The following is a 19096-nucleotide window of genomic DNA, read 5'->3' on the forward strand; positions in this document are numbered from 1 at the left end:
TGCACAAAATATGAAGCTGAATGAACCATCATCCCTGTATATTTCTTAATCTATCGCAGTGCTTGGAATGTGGGACTCCCTGCTACCTTATTTTCTGCTCATGGGTGGGATAAACCCAAACTTCCAGTGAACAAGATTCTTAAAAAACACACAGAGCTTCACTTACTACAAACAAACTACCACCTTGCATCGCAGCCACAAGCCATTATTGGCATTTCTGGTTTCTGATGCATTTCTCCAAAAGCAACCAAGAGAATCCCAATTTACACATTCCTTCCCATCTGAGTAATTGCAGTATGCTTTCTGGCCATCGCTTCTTATCAGAAGCTGCCAGGTTTAGGCACCAAGAGCAGGTTGGGTTGGCATGCATTTCTGATAAGACTTGTCCAACACCAGGCAGAATGGGAGGGTCTGTAATGTGCACAACTATTGGTCCCTCCCAGCACCTGCAGCAAGAGAGCAGAGCTCTATTAGCACAAGGAGGGTTCTATTAGGACACCAAAATCCTGTCAGTGCAGTGAGGACAAGACTACATCTGCAGCAAATGGCTCCTAAGATTTAGCCTGATGGATATCTTATTTTACATCCTTTAGCATCCCTAATGGTTTGTGAAACAAGAGTAAACAACATAATGGATCAAAGCTGGGATAAGCTACCCTCCAGAGACTTGATTTAGATAATAAGATGAAATACGCTATGACGGTTTAAAAAACTGGTACAAAAGCAAGATAGTTATTTGCCAAAAAGGGGCTGACAAAGACACAGCAAATACTTTCCCCTCTGGCACCCCACTGTCAATAGTGATCCAATCTCAAGTCTTAATTATCTTTGACTAGCTGCGGGGGGCAACTGAAATCAATGGGATTATTAGTGGCTTTAGAGGGTAGCCATACAGTTGAGGTGTTTTTTTGGACTGGAACTGTTCACAGACTGTTTCTGTGCAGTTACACAGAATAAGACAACTAGGAACATGCTGTACAGTGTCACCAAACATCTACCTTAAATAAATATACAATTTGTTTGTCTTGCAAATGACTTGGTATAACTGAAACTATTTGGAATTCAGTGGAGGGGAAGAATGATCCTCCTACCAAAATAATGAGCTATTGAAACTGCACAAATAGATCTTTTGTTCAAAACAGTTGTAAGCTCCCTATATTGAATTTAAAAAAATTATTAATCTTTCGGAGTTCTTGAGAACATTATGGGAAACGAGGTCTTTTGATCTGTCTTAATGCTGTCCTACAACGGCCATCCACTTACATGGTAGGAAAATTTGTGGTAATTCAGCTTTTTTTTTTTTACTGTTGTTGCTATAATTTCAGAGAAACTTTATTTATTGTTCCAATGAATTTACTTATTTTCACAGAAGATATAGGTAACGTTAATAGATGCACACTTAGTGGTTTGGGAGGAAAATGCTGATACAAAGCCCAGCAGAACCACTGAGAAAAGATTTCAGATGACTTTGGACTATGCCCAAACTCAATAAAACTCACTTGAAGGAGACACTTTAAAGAGGAAACAAAGCAGGTAAAGCGTTTTTAAATAAAAATAAATACAGAAACATCTGCTTGTGCATGAGCATCCAACCTGAGGTACCCACTGATCACATTCCATTCATCACTTCCCTTTGGTTCATTAGGTACCACAATAAATCAATGAAACTGCATCCACTTTTTATATGCAAAGCTGAAAACTGGGTCTAGGGTTTTTTTTTTTTTTGAGGAACTGAACAGAGTCTTCCTAGTGACCCAAGTTCATGAAAATCCCAAATTAATGAAAAATACAGAATTGTAACATCCCCAGCGGAGATCTGTCAGTTGGCATCTGCTGAGTATCCCATCCCTTTGTATATGAGGGGTAAGGCCTCTGCACAGAGAGTTAATATAGGGGCCATTAAAAAGTCAGCATGTGCCAACTGTTGCCATGCTGTGGTAGTAGAGATAACCATAATCTGTCTCTGCATTAGCCTAAGAAATGACAGTGACAGTTGTGTGATCTGATGATTTATTTTAAATAGCCACTACTGCACCAGCACAAAAAGCAAATTTCTCACTTAGTTTTTCAAGTAATAAGCAGAGGGGGGCAGGGAAACGAAACTTTTTTTGTTTAATAGCAGTAAAATGTCATCATATTAATTCTCACAGGGCTGAGAACACCCTGCAGGCATAACCTTTAGGATTACTTAATTCCTGAAAGCAATAACAACTCTCTGCATTTGCCAGATAGCCCCTAGAATGAAATCTCCATTTACACATGTAGCATCAAGGTTTGGCTGGCACACCACTCTGCCCCAGACTTCTTCATCAACATATCCAAGAAGCAAGAGAAATGATCGTGGCAAACTGTACCCCAAAACTGGGCTGGATTTAGGAGTCATGACTTTGCTGCTGCAGCGATGGGGGCCATGGAATCTCCACTGAAGTTACAGTGACGTTCACTGCCCCAAGAACATCACGGTCCAGCTCTTGCTTTCCAGTGCACATCAGTGTCAGCTATCATCACTCTGATCCCCGCTGATGGAGCCAGGATCCCTGGTTTACCTCTCATGTTCAGGCCAGCTCAACTGGACTCTACACTGCATAGGTTGCCAGAATGGCTCGAAAAGCCTATGGCAAGCAGCGGAAGGGATTGACAGAAATTGCTCTCTAAAGTTTGCTTGTTTAATAGTTTGCTCCTCAACGGGCTGCAGGGAGGAAATGAACCAGATGCTCAACTAATGGTAAATTAGATCTCATTTATCCAGCCAAACACCTGCGTTATTATGCTTTAATATTTCTTCAGGTGGAGTGTGCTGAAAAAGGTCATTACCAACCTGAGCTTCACATCCTGTCCATGTATAAATCAACAGCCAAGTTGTCTTTCTGCTGGCACAGGTCTGTGATGGTTAACACCAATTACATACCTAACCCAACAGCAATTAATTAATCTATAGAGACAACCGAGTCAAGTGATATTCCTACCTTGTAGATCTTCAACAAGTACTAAACCAAGCACATCATATTTTAGGCTTTTCAAACCACAAGTTATTGCAGATGTTGAGCAGAACAGGCAACTACAGTACATATGATTTTCTAGCTGTTCCCTTTTCAGACCACTGCTAAGGTCTTTTCTGCATCTCCATCTACAATATAGGTTCATTAGAAACAATATAAAAAAGTGCAACTCAAGCTGAGCCAAAGTTATCAAGTTCCCCTCATCCTTCCTGCAATGAAGGTTTGCTTGTTTCTTTGACCATTACATTTCTCTTATAGCAATCAATATAGCCTAAATTTTTGAATAGGTAGAAAAGGGCATAGGTAAAAATTTCTTGAGAGGAAATTGTTTATTGAACTCGTTCTCAATCTTACATCAACTCATAGCTATTGTTATTGGTTCAGCTCCACTGAAGGACAGATGTGCACAGGAGAGCAGTGGGAACCATGTCCATCAAGCTGTGCAGCTAACAAACACATTATGCCCATGACGCATCTAGTTTAGTGAAAGTTAGAAATGCTGCCACCTGGAATGGTTTTGCTACCATATCAGCATAGATCAAGGGGCAAACTGAAGAGACCAGGTAAGGAAAAAGCCTGGACAGGGTTCTGGGCAACAGTATTCTCACTTGGAAGCTGAAGATATTTGACCTCAATGAATGGACTGTCAGGTAGGTGGAAGATTGGCTGAAGCACAAGGCTGAGACTTCTGCCAGCTTGAAAATGCTCATTTTCTATAAATCATTTCTGTCCTTCCAAGACAGTAAGAGCTAAGGATTTCACCATTAACCCTTCCCTACACTCTAATTTGTGTCAATAGAGACACTTGAAAACATCCTGTATTGATCCAAAACCAACATGCAACTCATAAAACAGATGAAAATCTAGCTCAGGTGACAGAAGCGAACTACATCAGAATTCTAAATAACAGAGGAATGAAGCAGTCTATTAGTATACACTCCAAAATGTTATTAGAGCAATCCAGTATGCTTCATAAAACCACCATGACAACATTCAACAAAGAGTTTGCATACAGCCCTGAAATCTAAAATGTGCACGTGGTCTTGCAGCAATCTTCCCCGTTTAATGGGAACCAGTGGGAATACTGTCCTTTGAGCTAGAATCATGGAATGATACCCTACTCTGCTGCAGAATTAAGTAGAAAAAGAGTACAGCTCCAAAGAGGATCATTAATAAAATGCAAAACATGAGCTTAAAATTGGAATGATATTAATCAACTAAAAAAAGTGATTCTTTTATATTGGATTTTTCATCTAGATGATACTATCAGTTTTTATGTGTTCTGAACTGAATAAGACGAAGGAAAGTGATAGCTCGGGTCTATGCAGAGAACATAGGGGAAGCTGAGCTTCAGATCAGTTACCACACCACATTTAGGATCATACCCTATGAACCATCTACCTAGCTGCCCAGTTGGTCCAAAGGGGTCAAAAAGAGAGATCAGACCCATTTTTGCCTTTTTCCTGGCGACACTGAATTCCTTCAGGGCATAACAGATGAACAGCTGCTGTTACTGCACAACTCTACGTCATTACAGCACTGCCCCAGAGGGAAGGTGTGATTTATTACTATTCCTCACTGGTATAAGAGGAGTCTAGATTTAATCCTAAGCCAAAATTAAGCAATGGTAGATCTCAGCCAGATCTACCATCTGCTAAAACAGATATGATCTACAATATAATGCCTATTTTAGAAGAATTTTATGCAGTAGCTCCACATGCACACCTCCCCCTCCAGCCTATGGAGCTGTATATTTGCACATTTCCTAATAACATGTATTTGCCCAACTCTCACTTGAGTTGTAAGCATGTCAGGCAGCCACATGTGGAAGTTTCAGTGGGGTTCTGATTTTTGTGAGGGTTTTTTTTTAATTCATTCTGGTAATGCAGTCAATTGATTTACTGCAAACAGACTGCAGTGTTAAGATACCATTTGATTTTCTAATTCCAGAGCTTCTTGCAAAGAAGCTGCTTCCACAATTTTGTTGATTACTGTTATGAAATAGAAACATTTGATCTATTATAAATACTATACAGAAGACAGGTTTTTCTTCCATGCTATTTTTTTTGCATGCTAAATGACTGATTCAGGGACTTCTTGTGAAGTGGCTGTCTGTCCCATCTTTTTGATTTATTGCTCTTATACGACAAGATTGAAATCTCTAAATGTTTTCATGACTCAAAGATTCTCATTAGGAGTTATCAACGGAAAACTTGAAAAGGTGGGTTATTTTGTTCTCGGTGTTTGAAAGACAGATCAGTGTTTAGCAATGACTGTTTTTTTCCAATTCTCTTTGGGGAAATGTGTTTCCTTTATCACAGACAGCGTATCTATATTCATTCATAACTGTTTGGAGAATCAGCATAATATTCCCTTCCCTCCATTATCTTTTCTTAATAACTTTTTTCTGCTTAGCGATTTTTTCCTTTTTCCCTTCTTCGGCAGTACTTTAATATTCTCTTTGGACAGTAAGAAATATTATCCCTGAATCACAAATGTGATTTAGTAACCTTGTGCCTTTATCCTTGACTCAATTATTATTTCTCCTGGATTTTACTCCTACTGCTCTCACCAAACTATATACTTTCTGGGGAAAGTTCCACCACTCTTGGGCTGCTGACCTCAGTTCTCCATCTCCTTTTATCAAGTTGAGCTTTCCATGGTACTGAAATAGGGCACAATGGAAGAGTCAAACTTGGACTCCAACACTTGGCTCTGGTTCTCCATCTTGCGCATGACCTTGAGCAAGGTCTGACACCTGCTTCTTATTACCCTGAAATTAACAGTGGCAATACCATTACTTGCTTCACATTTTAAAGCACTGGGAGCTCTGCAGACTGCATTATAAAATAGTTAATAACAGAAAATCCCTTATATTCTTGCTTAAAGTATACTTGCTTAAAGTATATAAGGGATTTTCTGTTATTAACTATTTTAGTAACTCGAGCTGCAGCAAGGGGAAAATCTGCAGACAGATTCAAAATTTTAAGACCAGAGTGGAATATCATCTCAGAACTCCTGCAGAGCATAAGCCATCAAATTTCCTCCTGTTACTCCTCTCCTGGGAGCCTTTAAGTTACATCCCCTGGATCCAGGCTGGCACACTCCCAGGCTGGCACATCTGAGGAAAAACTTGACTGTATGAATATTTGGGTTCTGCTATGTGGAGCTGGTATTTGTACAGTATCTGACAGAGAACCCTTTCTGGAATAAAGGATAACACGTTCCTATGATGGAAGCAATAAATATGGTAGACTTTCTACTGTAAAAGTTGGCAGATGTTCTAATACAGTGATTAATGAGAAATCAGACGAGAGATCAGCAGAAGAGGGAGTCTTTAACATGGAGATGAGCAGAGGAATGAGTTTGTAGGACTGAAAAGACCTATACCTGAGTTCTTGCACAGGATTGGGACCAACTAGGATACTCCAAGGCATTGAGTCTCACTACACCCACACGTCTGTACTTCTGCCCGCTAAGCTCTATGCCACATTTACTGTCCTTGTGCCATCTCCTGGCACTGCACTTTGGGGACAAGGGCGCACAGTTCTAATGGGAAAGAGATGGAAGAAGCAGAAGTGCAGCTGCATTGTTTACAGGCTTTTTCTGTCCCACCTTTTTCGCATTTCAAAGTCAACCTCACAGCTTCTTTTGCTATACATGCATGACTTTACCACTAGTCTTTTTACAGCACACAAAAATAACTATTTCTCATCCAACCACCCAGCTTTAAGGTGGATGATACTGATCCAGAAGCTCAAATATGCAATCACCAGAAGACGTGATCAATTTCTATTCAAGCCAGAGACTTCTAGACTGATAACAGGTAAAGCTAATCGAGGACAGGCTGAAAACTGGATGGCAGCCTCCCAGCTTCATGCCTTGGAAAGCAGCTTGCCTGTGATTTAACTAATCTACAAAATGGAATCAGTATCCCATTTTCAGCTAGTGCTTTGTCTGGGTTTTCTATTTAGACTGAGGTTCCTTCAAGAAGGAACAGATTCACCTTTTCATGTACTATAATGCAAATTTAAGTTATCAGGTTGTGGTTGCCTGCTGCCATGGGCTTGGGAGCAGTGAAGCAATGCTATGGGAAGTAGTTAAGGGCATATTTTGGTATGCATGAGCTGCACATCAGCAAGTGTTATCAGCTGCAACTTTGCATCTTTTTTCCATTCACTTCAAGTAACTTCAGCCTCCCACATCCTGAATCTCCCTTGGGATTTAGCCAGGGGTTTAGGGTTCTTTTTAAGATGTTAAAAAAAGTCTGCATTTTTGAAATTACCTTTCACCTAAAATGGACACCTTTCTGGATAGGGCAAACAAAAATAAATAAATTTTGTGCTCAGATACTAAAAGTAGTGGAGTTTTTTAAGGAATGAAGGATTGGTCCATCTGAACAAACCAACTTCAGTGGTTGGCATGGACCCTGCCTTGAGACCAATAACCTTCTACTGCAGGAGAATAAGGTGCAGACAAATTACATGACCCTATGATACTTAACTAGCTATACAGAGGAACCTCAATGGAAAAAATACACCAAAGTAAATATAATCAGAGAGGAGATGAGATGCATACAGTGTAGCTGTTTAAGCAGTGCTGGATGAGCCAAGACTATAAAGCATATCTAAGTGGGGCTAATGAGGAAATTCAATGTGATATGTTTCAAGGTCTAAGAAAAAAAAAACAATAAAGTATGGGAATGTTTGCTGTTTTCATGCTACATCAGATTTAGAAACAGCAGTGGCAAATCATTGGAAGAAAAAAGCAAAAAGGAAAAATGTGGCATTTCCAGTATGCCTTCCCCGATTCAAGACAAGCTCTAAGATGAAGGGATCCAGCCTGGCTGTCCGATGCTGTGAAGGACTGCAGTCTATGAGAAAATAGCTGGTAGCCAAAACATTACAGCTCCAAGAGCAGATGTCAGAATAGCTAAAGACAAGCTGTAAGACTAAATAGAAGTAATGGCACAGAAGATATTTAAACATCTTCCTTGGGTTGAACACAACGTAATTCCCTCCAGCGGGGGATAGTCCTTCTCTATCCAGTGACACATTGTTAAAGGCACCAATTCTCAAAGAGAGTGTTATGGAAAGAATAAAAAATTAATGCATTGAATAAGTCAGCAAAGAACAGTCTATGGCTACTTACAATATTAATGATGAAGTCTTCTAAGAAAGAATCATTTAGAGGACAACCGATGGCACTCTGATGACTTCTCCAGAATATGAGGGAACAAACAATAGCATTATAATCTCATTAATCCAATATATTTATATTTCCCAGTTTTAGTAAAGACCAAGGAGAATATGCTCTCCAACATAATTACACCAATTAACTTCTTCTAATAGGCCCGATTAACCTTAAGGAAAAAGGTTAAACATCTCTTTAAACACAAGAGCAGAAGCTATTTTTCTAATATTCTGCAGTGATATGGAAAATGATAGGACAGTTAACTTTGAAGGTTTGGTGAAGGAAGGTGCTGTGTAAGAGTCCCCGTGGGCCAGAAAGAGGGAATAACAAGAGCTGGCATTTGTTAACACCTTCCCATGAAACTTGGGTGTCTGCAACAGAAGCTAACCTGAAACAGTTGTTCATGTGTACTATTCCCAGATAAGTCTGGATTTAACAAATCTGCATAATCCCATATCTAATTCAGACCAGCCTTCATCTGAGTTAGTTCATCTGTGTCCATAATTGGAGCCAAGCAGATGGCTATATTTTAGACATCAGTTGGGCCCTGGAAAGGATGAAATACTCCAGCAGGTCGGTGGAGGCATTCCCTGAGCCAACTATCCTGTGTCTGAAGGACTCCAGTACATCTTCTGGTACATGACATAAAGGTTTTTTCCCCAGAGGAAAACAAATAGCCAAGCAAAAATAAATGGCACAGCCCAGAAGAAGCCATCAGTCCTGTGCTCAGTAATAAAGCAGAGCTTTGAGGAGACAGTAATGTAGGAGCCTTCACATCTGCAAGCAGTGGAATCAATATTAAGAACATGGCTGTGGCCAAGAATATCCCTTACAGTTGTAGCATGGTTTATGGGATGAAAGAAATCAGACAGAAATTAGAAAGATACGATTTGTCTGCTTTAAGAAAAAACTGGTAGATAGGAGCTTTCGAGTAATGTGGCTCCAATACTAATTAACCCACAGCACCAGCAACTGAGAACCAGAATAACCCAAACAAAACAAAGATCTTTGCCTGCCTCACTATTAAATAAACAAAGTTCTTGTCAAAGCCTGATATGTTTATCAGCTGAAGCCTATGTATCCTTGCTGCTTCCATCAGAAATTGAGTAGATGCTTATGAACGTTTGCGTCTATCTACGGAGCAACAGGATTGGGAAACTATATTTCAAGCTGCTTTAGTCTTATCTCTTTCCATTTTAATTGCATTTATTATTTACTAAAATCCCCAATTCTAAAGACATGCAATGATGTCAGAAGCACTACATTTTTAAGCCTCCTAGCTATAAGGAATGAAAAGCGTAAAAATATTTCCTAAAGGGCTCCACATTTATTTTTCATGATTTCTGGGGGGTGGAAGAAAGGGAAAATGATTTATGATTTTTCAATGCTTAAGTTGTCACAGCTGCTTCACTTCCCTCTGTTATTTGGTAACAAAATAGAGCGATCCATTCTTAATGCATGAATAGAACAAGAATTTCCATGTTCTCCTGTGTAATACAAGGAGACAGGCTCAGTAAAGGAACCAAAACTACTCCCAAATGCTTAGGGTGTTCTGACCTCATTGTCAGTATTCCTTTTCGTATAAAGGGGAGGACCAAAGGCAGCCTGTGAAACCTGGGCACCATGCTGCCATCATGCCTAACTACCATTATGCCCAACTCCAAGAATACAATTAAAAGGAGCGAACCCATTCCAGTTTCCTCTGCCCAACTCCCAGAATACAATTAAAAAGAGTGAACCCATTCCAGTTTCCTCTGCCTATGGTGGCAAAGCAGATCTGCCCTGCATAAAGAACTCTGCTTTTAACATCACAGTGGGCAACTGCATTTGGCTTGTGGAGCTGGCTACTGGTAACAGCCTTCTTGCACGTTATTTCCTTACATCCAAGCTAAAAGCCCAAACAAGGCTCTTTTCAGCACAGAGCATAAGCAGTGAATTCACCCTCGATAACGTCAGGCCTGAGTAGGGAAAAAGAAGAAACCTCCCCACAAAGAGGGCAAATTCATTGTACAAGCTGCCTGCTCCTTTATAACATAACCCAAGCACGGATGAAGAACAGCACTGGACATGGAATACGACAGACACTTCCCAACTGCTATTGTAAGGTCAATGGGGGAGAGCCCTAAGGATTTCCTGTTGAGAAGTCTGCACCAATATAAAACTTAACCAGCAATCAGAAAAGGAATTACATACACGTGGTCCCTGCTGAGCTGGTTTAGGAGGTTAGGGCAGGAGAGCATAACAAGGTACCTTGAGGTCAGTTTAAGCCAGACAGCAACCCCTTTCCCAAATGGGGAAACAGACAGTAGCCCCAAAGGGACAGGAAGTGTATTTACAGCTGCTCCAGCAAAGCACTCCATCACCCATCCCTATACCAACAGGACATGCAGTACTTGCGAGTGAGTGGCACCATTTTCCTAGCTGGATTTGCGTGCTTAGGAACACAAAATCTTTGGCAGGAAATCACAAGGAAGTTCCTGTTCTTTTATTTTTTGTAAAATTAACAGCATAGGCGGCTGCTTGCAAAGCCCAGTGAAAATGGAAAAACTGGCCAGTTCCAGGCCAAAAAGATATTTCTAGCTATACAAGATCAAAAGCTCTCTACCTGAGAAAAAGTTTCTTTTTTGGAAGTACACGATGCTTGTTGCTATTAAAAATCAGATACAAGAGTATGGTCTGTTAATGCTGTGGTCTGAGTGCCATAGCAACCTAGCTGGTCCCATCCATGGAAATTCAGGCACAACACAGATCCAAAGAAAGGATGAAAGAACAGTTTCCAATGCAATTTCACGTAGTCTGCAGTATTGGCAATCTGCACAGACATCTCTTGGATCTGTAACCAGAGAAAATTTGATCTGGGAGTCTTGGAGAGAGCAAGCAAAATTTATGGCATTCTCCAGGTCATTTATTTTTCATAGCATCATTTTTCTGACCATAACTACATTTTAAATGGCAACAGGAGAGAGCCAGAGAGGTTTCTAAATTAAAATGAAAAAGCCCCATGGTTTCTTTCTCCTTCAGTGAATAAACATATTTAAAAGTAGAATAACTGAACTAGAAAGAAATCACATGGAATTTTTATAAGAGCATATCTGTGGTAGCCTCCAAACAATACGCTACCATCTGCACTTCTGATTTCAGAAAGCAGCAATGAGTAATAGCATTTGATTGTCTGTAGGAGTTGGGGTAGGAGGATGGTTGATCACTACTCCAACCCAACCTCATTGTTTTATGAAGATCAAGAGAATCATTCTGATCCTGCTTGCACACCAGCATAAACTGACTCCCAGCGTAAGAAATTTTGGGCTCATGGCTTCTATTCTCTGCTCTACAGGAGAAAGATATTGGTAAGAATTGGTCTAAGCCGTCACTGACAACTGAGAGATCTATTACTGCATGTCAGGCATTCCCCACTCTTGTAGAACCTCTACAATTAACCATCACATACATTACTGATCACAGTTTTGCTAATAATTTATCTTCAAAAACCTTGACAAAAACCTGGAAGTGAAGCAGCTCTCATTTTCATTCCACTTCCTTCCAGAGCTCCAAGGGTTTCCAGCTCCCCAGCCCTCCTCTATTGCTTTCATACAGCACTGTTTCCATTAATATCAGGTTTTTTGTTTAAGAACCTTATCTTTTGAGATAACTATCCAGCCCCAGAATTCTTTCTCAATCAGCCAACAGAGCATTCCTATTCTCTGTTGCCTCTCTCCTTTTGTCATGAAGCAGCATCAGTCCCTATGCGAGAACCTGGAGCAGAGCCTGCACAGAAAAGCAACAAAGCCACATAATGATGCATCCCATTCTTCTGGGAGCACATGCAAACTATTGAGATCTGTGCAAAATGACCAAAAAAAACCCCAATGTTAAAAAAAAAAAAAAAAAAAAAAGGAAAAAAAAAGCTAGAGACAGATTGTCTCTGCAGCAAGTATTCAGGTCGAGACACAGGGAAGGACTGCTCCCATTCCAGACACAGTAGAGGCAAGGGCTCCTCTTCATGGTGCACAGGTGGTCCTTGAGGTCCCTTCCAACCCAAGCCATCTTATGGTTCTGTGAAATTCCATTGGTGGCTGAGCCAGTCAAAGCCTCCCAACAAGCCTGGGAAACTATGTCCTATCCAGCTGGCTAACGGTGAGTAGTGGTGTTCCCCAGGGGTCAGTATTGGGGCCAGCCCTGTTTAATATCTTTATTGATGATCTGGACAAGGGGATTGAGTGCACCTTTGGTAAATTTGCAGATGACACTAAGTTGGGAGGAAGTGCTCATCTGCCTGAGGGTAGGAAGGCCTTATGGAGGGACCTGGACAGACTGATCGATGAGCTGAGGCCAATGGGATGAGCTTTATCAAGTGTCAAGTCCTCAGAAGGGCAGTGAAGCTGTGAAGGGTCCGGAGCACAGGGTGTTACAAGGAGCAGCTGAGGGAACTGGGATGATTCAGCCTGGAGAAGAGGACGCTCAAGGGAGACTATACTGCTCTCTACAACTGCCTGAAAGGAGGTTGTGGTAAGGTAAGGTTGGCCTCTTCTCCCAGGTAACAGCAATATGATGAGAGGAAATGGCCTTAAGTTATGCCAGGGAAGGTTCAGGTTGGCTTTTAGGAAAATCTTATTCTCCAGAATGGTGGTCAAGCTCTTCTGGTCAGGCAACCCAGGGGAGTGGTGGAGTCACTGTCCTTGAAAGAGTTCGAGAACCATGGAGATGTGGCACTGTGGGATGTGGTTAGCAGTCTTGGTGGGGGTGGACTGTGGTTGCACTAGATGATCCTAGTAGTCTTTTTCAACCTTGATGATTCTATGATTCTATCTATGGATCTTGCAATGTAAACACGGGAATAGCTAGCTGGGAAGGATGCAACAAATTCTAAAAGTAATAGAGTTAAATTCACCCAGTGGTACAAGAGAGGCAGCTGCCACATTGCCTTTAAGCAAGGAAGGAAGCAATCAGAGCTAACTGGACTTTAAGTGGCCAGTGCTGAAATGCAGTACTGCTGCTGATTTAGAAGCATGTTCTCCTACCTACCTAAACGCAAAGTCATTTAACCTCCCTGTATAAATCAGAATTTAGAGAAGGATGGGCACAGGCAAAGCAGCAACTGTAAATCAAGTGATGGAGTGAAGGAATCCAGGCGGAGCATGGACAAAGGCACTGCATATGCAGCCTCTCCCTGGGGAATTATGATCCCAGATCAGTACATCAAGTAATAGCTTGCATTTATACACTGCCTTTCATTTTGTAAAAACACAAGAGTGCTTTGCTGATTATATATAGACAGAGGTCAGTCATCTCCAAGGAAAAACAGCCACTGACGCAGCAGAACATGGCAGCAGCTCGCTGCAAGGCAAGCCAACACTTTCCACAAAGGGAAAACAAAGAATAAATTCTCTAAAAATACGTACCTTCACATTCAGAGATGCAGAGCAAAATCAACTTGGCAAATGTTTAATGATCACTGCTTCTAAGGAGCAGTTGAGATGGCTTAAAGGATACAGCATGGGTCAGGGAGGAACGCACCCACCTCAGCTTCACACATCTGTCCGAATTCTCTGGGTCAAGAAAATAGAAAGAAAACAAAAATGAATGTATTAAAAATAACAGATTCATGTGATCGAAGTCCCTTTAAACAGCTGGGAGAACCTCAACAGTCAAAGCCCTCAGAAGAGCTCTCAGCTTTGAGCTGCCAGCCCCAGTGTCGGGGCAGCAGATGGAAGGTACCAGCATCACATCTTCAGAGGCACTCCATATTTCAGAGGCACAGAAGGGGGGCTAACAGAGCACAGACCACTGGAGATACCACTTTGTCAAGCAGTGTAGCTCGCTTCCCTTCAGTTGCTGCCACTTGTCATGCTCCTGTGATGCATCCTTTCCTTCCCCAAAACCAATCTCTACAGTAACACAGGAAAAAAAAGAACCAACTAAAGGAGTATCAAGAAAAAGGAAAAAAAAAAAAGACTGTTACAAGGTTGACTGGCTCCTGGTATGGTCTGTGGCAGGAGTCATATATTTTGCCTAATTAAGATAAGGCTGTTGCTTCTTTGCAGATTTCACTAATACAGAATTTATTGATGCAGCATTACACAGCATTTTAAAGTGATAAAATACAGCTGACGCAGGAGCCAAAGGCACCCTGAACTGCAGACTGGAGAACACACTAATTGAGACAGATCTCTGGGCTTTGGCTGAGCATGAGTGCTTCCACTGCATCCAGTGCCTGGTCCCAACTCAAGGAAGCAAGTACTTCAAGCACTGATTGAAAATTCATTCCTGCCTGCTTTAACGTATGCACAAGTGCTTGCACTTAGCCCAGGTGTGCAGTCACATTCCTGCTCATCTCAAGCAGTTCTGCAAACCACAGATTCAAAGCAGGAGCCATAAAAGCACTGAGTGGTGGCACTTCTGGAACCCAGGTCCAACACATGCCTGATGACCTGGACCCCTCCCTTACTGCAGATTAGGGAATCTTGGGGTTCTGGTTCCTTCTGGCTCAGGGCAATCAGCCTTTGTAACAGAAGTGACAGCTGGAAACAGAAGTGTGATCTGAATCTTCAGTAGTGCATGGCATTAGTGCATCATTGGCTCCTTCCAAAAGAAGCCATTCTATCATCTATGATCATGAAGAGGTTTCGCTCCAAAGAACTTGAAATGCAAAGTGCAGTTCCACACATCTTACTGAAATTAGCAGAAAGGGTAACAATTTTCAGGCAGAAAGAACCTTTTTTCCCGAGCAAAATCTTAAGTTTCCCAAGTAAGGTTTAATAATGGAAACAATTTGCCATTTCTGTTGCATGAAGGCAGTGATTGCTCCATAATGATGACTGCATAAGAATCACCTGCAAGCAGCAATTGGAAGCTTTGCAGAAGCACATGTTGCATTCAGATGTCAAAGCAATGAGCAGAAGCAGATGCAAACAGGCTTACTAAGAGAGTTATAGAGGACACCACACTTCAAAACACTCTTTCCAATGTTTGCCCTGTTGTGTTGCATCGCACTGTTGAAAACACGTCCAGTTAAAGCCTTGACATGCTGTGATACAAGATGCAGCTTATCAGAACAACATGCTAGCTCATGTTTAATCCAGGCTCCATTTGCCATGGATGCTTATTATCTCTGAGATTTACAAAAACAACTGTGATAAATTACTTGACAAACAAGATTAAAATCTCCAAAGTTCTTCCTTCTTTACACTTGCTCCCTGGCATTAGAACTGCTACGTCCCATTAATTGAAATTCCTTTTAATTCTTTTAGACTTACAATGTCGAGTATATCTTGTTCCAATTATTTTCCAATAAGAATATTATTCTACAGATGCACACTGCACAATCCCTCAAACCATTCCTTTCCAAGTCGACAAACTATTTGGCACCCCACTATCTGCTCTGCACGTTTGCAGCGCTAGGAGCAGGCTGTAGGTCTGCAACCATGCACAAACAAAAGCTTAATAACCTCAAACAGCTCCTGCCCACCGGGCAAGGGAAAAATAAATAAATAAATAAATAAAGCATGTTCCCACTAAGTATTTTAAACAGAATATTCATATTTATATTTAAAATACGTCTCGTGTTTCATATTTAACCTATTTTAACAGCTGTCCGATGGCTAGAGAACACAGATCCCCATTCTGACACATGCTGCATGCTATTGTTTCTAAACAAGTGTTTGAATCAAGATGCAAAATGCAACACGAGAAGTGTCAGACTTTTTGGCCCTGTTGAGATAAATGCCCTGCAGTGCCCACGCTTCCAGCAGTGCTTTATCTGAGCAGCCCTCCTGTTCCTGCCAACTGGACAGGAAAAGCTTTATCAGCACAGGTTTTCCAGATCTGCCAGCGACCTCTTTGGTTTTGATCATGCTGAAAATATTGCACTGAGCTGCCCTCCTGTTAGCGCTGCTCTAGGTGGAAAATGGACATAATTCCCTGCAGTGAGGTTATTCCTCCAATTATTTACTGATTAGAAGGGGGAAAAAATGCTAATAAAAGATTTTCTAATGCAAAGTATTAAATTAAAAAAAAAAAGCTATACTGTTGACACAGGGTAAAGGAAAAAAATTAGGGCATTCATTAGCCTTGTAAATAAGTTAATAGCTTAGGGAATTTGGGGAACAAGTGAGAAATCGGCTAGGGATTCGAAGTCTAATACCATTCTGAATAAATTCATAACCCTAGATATTTTTCATGCAAAACACATCTAACAGTGACACGAATAAAGATAATACTGCTGATGATGCCCAACATACATGTGTATGTATATGTATTAGGTTAAAATATGCTATAAATATGATAGAATTTGTACAATTCCACTCCTGGTCCCTCAAGTCATGGGAGAAAAAAAAAAGGATATGCACAAATAAAGCAGAAATGTACTCCCAAGTGTGTCCTGTTCCAAAACTGTGGGAATCCAGTCCAATAAACCCACAGGCCATTGAGTCTACAGGAAAATCTTTTAAGACCAGGGCATCTTAGAGCAGTGTTATCACTTTAAGCAGACTTTTCTTGAAAACATTTTTCAGAATTTTGACATTATCCTACACATGCCTCAATTTTCATCTTGCTTTTTAGTTGGTCAGGTTTCTGGGTCTGATCACAGCCTATTCTCTGTGATTGGGTTCCTCACCTGTACTTACAAATTTCAATGGAAATCAAATCAATCATCTCTGCCAAGGGTGAACATCAGCTATTAGGAACAAAAGTTAAGCAGCATAATCAAGATATTCTTGTTCACCTGACACTTTGCAACTAGTGTATTGCAATCCAAACAAAGAAAAATGTACCTTGCCATCAGGTATTTAACACTGAGAGAGACAAGTCATGGGATGAGTGTAAGTTTTGCTATTACAAAACGTCGTTTATGATTAAAACTGTCTAAAAATGGTTCTGAGGTTGGGGGAGAGAGGCAAAGTTTGACATATCCTCATCTGAGCCTTCTGGAACCTATAGGAATACTAATCCACTGGTGTACCTGCAGCTTATTCATAGAATCACAGAATGGGTTGGGTTGGAAGGGACCCCAAGGATCATCAAGTTCCAGCCCCCCTGCCACATATTCCTTGTACAGTAGCTAACATAACAGGTACCTATTTTTGGTGGCTGCAGTAAGAACAATGAACAACAGTTTGGAGGTTGAGCATTTACTGAACCACTGCCATATGTCTGAAAATACCCTGGAGGTCTCTCAGACAATTTCCACATACTCATGACCCAGCTCAGCCGCATCAAACAGCATCGCTGGAGGCCACCAGCACTGTGCTCTGACCCAAGAGAAAGTGATACTGTGGCCAAAAACTGTGGTTTTATTCGAGAGAAACAGGCCTGGCATGAGTTTGGAAGCAAGGAAATGCAAAAGAAGGAAAAAAGTGAAAAATGAGTTACATGAATCTAAAGACAACACAAATGTTTTCATTTTAAATAATTCATACCGTGTTTCTAACAGTATTTTAGTCACCAACATTGTGTTGGATAGTATCATATTGTACATGAGGACTTCTGGACTGTCACAGCGGGGTATGAAGAAATGCAAAACAATCTCTGCCAATGGGAGGAGCCATCACACAAGCACAGAATTCAAAAGGGGAAGAAGAAAACCCTTACTCAAGGGTTAACAAATACATACCTCAGCTGCTCATGGGATCTCCCTTTGTGCCATCTCCTCCTGGCCTCATACACCGGCCCACAAGCCTTCCCGTGCCATTAATGATGTTTCCAAAGTGCACCTTTTCTACTTCTTCAACTGTTGCTTTGTGTTGGTTGGTTGGGCCCTCAAATGTGAAAGGAAAGTGGAGATCACACGTAGTAATATTAATATGTAATATTAATGTAGCACTGTGTCCTCTCCCCATCCCATTACCCCAGGTTTTCTGAGGATTACTCCACAGCACGTCTCCAATTGCTGGATCAAAGCCACGTAACAGATGATTGAGGTGCCTGCTGCACTCAGGAAAAAGAAAAGAGAGAGCTCTAGGTTAAGGAAACAGGAGATAATGGGACACAACAGGAGCACGCGGTTGGAGATGCTACTGTCACAGGCAGGAGAGAGATCCCCAGGTTCATCTGCACACATTTGCAGAAGGTTCTGTCTTCTCCAGGAATTCATTTTTACCCATTGCTGCCCCTCTAATAGGCTGGATCCTGGGCAGATGGGGAGCGGCGCTGCTCGGCTGACGTCAATGCTCACAGCTTGCAGAGAGATGCAGAGACAAGGGTTTATCCCCAGCCCATCTCCTCCCCTTGTTTGCATTTAGTCACACTGAGAGCAGAGCTCAGGGCTGTGTCATGGAAACACTTCAACAAAACAACCTTAAGCAAAAAGCCTCCTGTACATCCCAAAGAGCAGGGCGCTGTCTAAAGGTGGGAGGTAGGGATCTGCAGACCTGGTGAATGCTGTGTTAACACAGGGCTGGGCGCCCTAGCAGATGTCTGCAAGGAGATAAAAGCTTGCCCTGTAGGGACCCTATAATATACGTCCATACGTACATATATTACGACTCCAAAGCAACAGTCGAAACACACCAAAAATTATCAATAAGCAGTGTTATTTAAAAAGCAGACAAAAAAAAAAAACACAAAAAAACAAAAAAGCAACCCAAAAAACAACTTGTCATGTAACAAGTAACATTTGAGTGCTTTTCACTTGACTTCTAGTTAGAAATGCAATACACTTAGTGGTTACACACCCATAATAGCTATACATATCAGCTTTAAGCAGCAAGCTGAGGTCCCTGTACATTTATGAGGCTCTTGAAGACTGAGTTGTAAGAAGAGAGCAAGGGCAGGTGGTGGGGCTGCCAACAAGCTTAGTATGGGTGAAAAATGGGGTAACAGAAGATCGCTGAATCATTAAGGTTGGAAGAGACCTCCAAGATCACCAAGTCCACCCATCCCCACCATGCCCACAGACCACATCCCTC

The 19096-nt window shown here is 41.4% G+C and overlaps 1 protein-coding gene across 4 annotated transcripts in view; it reads right to left on the reverse strand.

Annotated features, from left to right (window-relative positions):
* LOC107054988 overlaps positions 1–18713 on the reverse strand; it is a 173144-nt gene extending 154431 nt beyond the window's left edge. For all 4 annotated transcript variants that reach the window (XR_006932007.1, XR_006932006.1, XR_005841560.1 and 1 more), the window contains exons 1-2: positions 17803–18713; positions 13592–13738 (exon numbers count right to left, since the gene is read on the reverse strand). The gene's annotated coding sequence lies outside the window, so the exon portion shown is untranslated. The remainder of the gene's footprint in view (positions 1–13591; positions 13739–17802) is intronic.
* Between the last annotated feature and the right edge of the window lie 383 nt (positions 18714–19096).

Source organism: Gallus gallus, chromosome 22, assembly GCF_016699485.2.
Source record: "Gallus gallus isolate bGalGal1 chromosome 22, bGalGal1.mat.broiler.GRCg7b, whole genome shotgun sequence".
Taxonomy (NCBI): domain Eukaryota; kingdom Metazoa; phylum Chordata; class Aves; order Galliformes; family Phasianidae; genus Gallus; species Gallus gallus.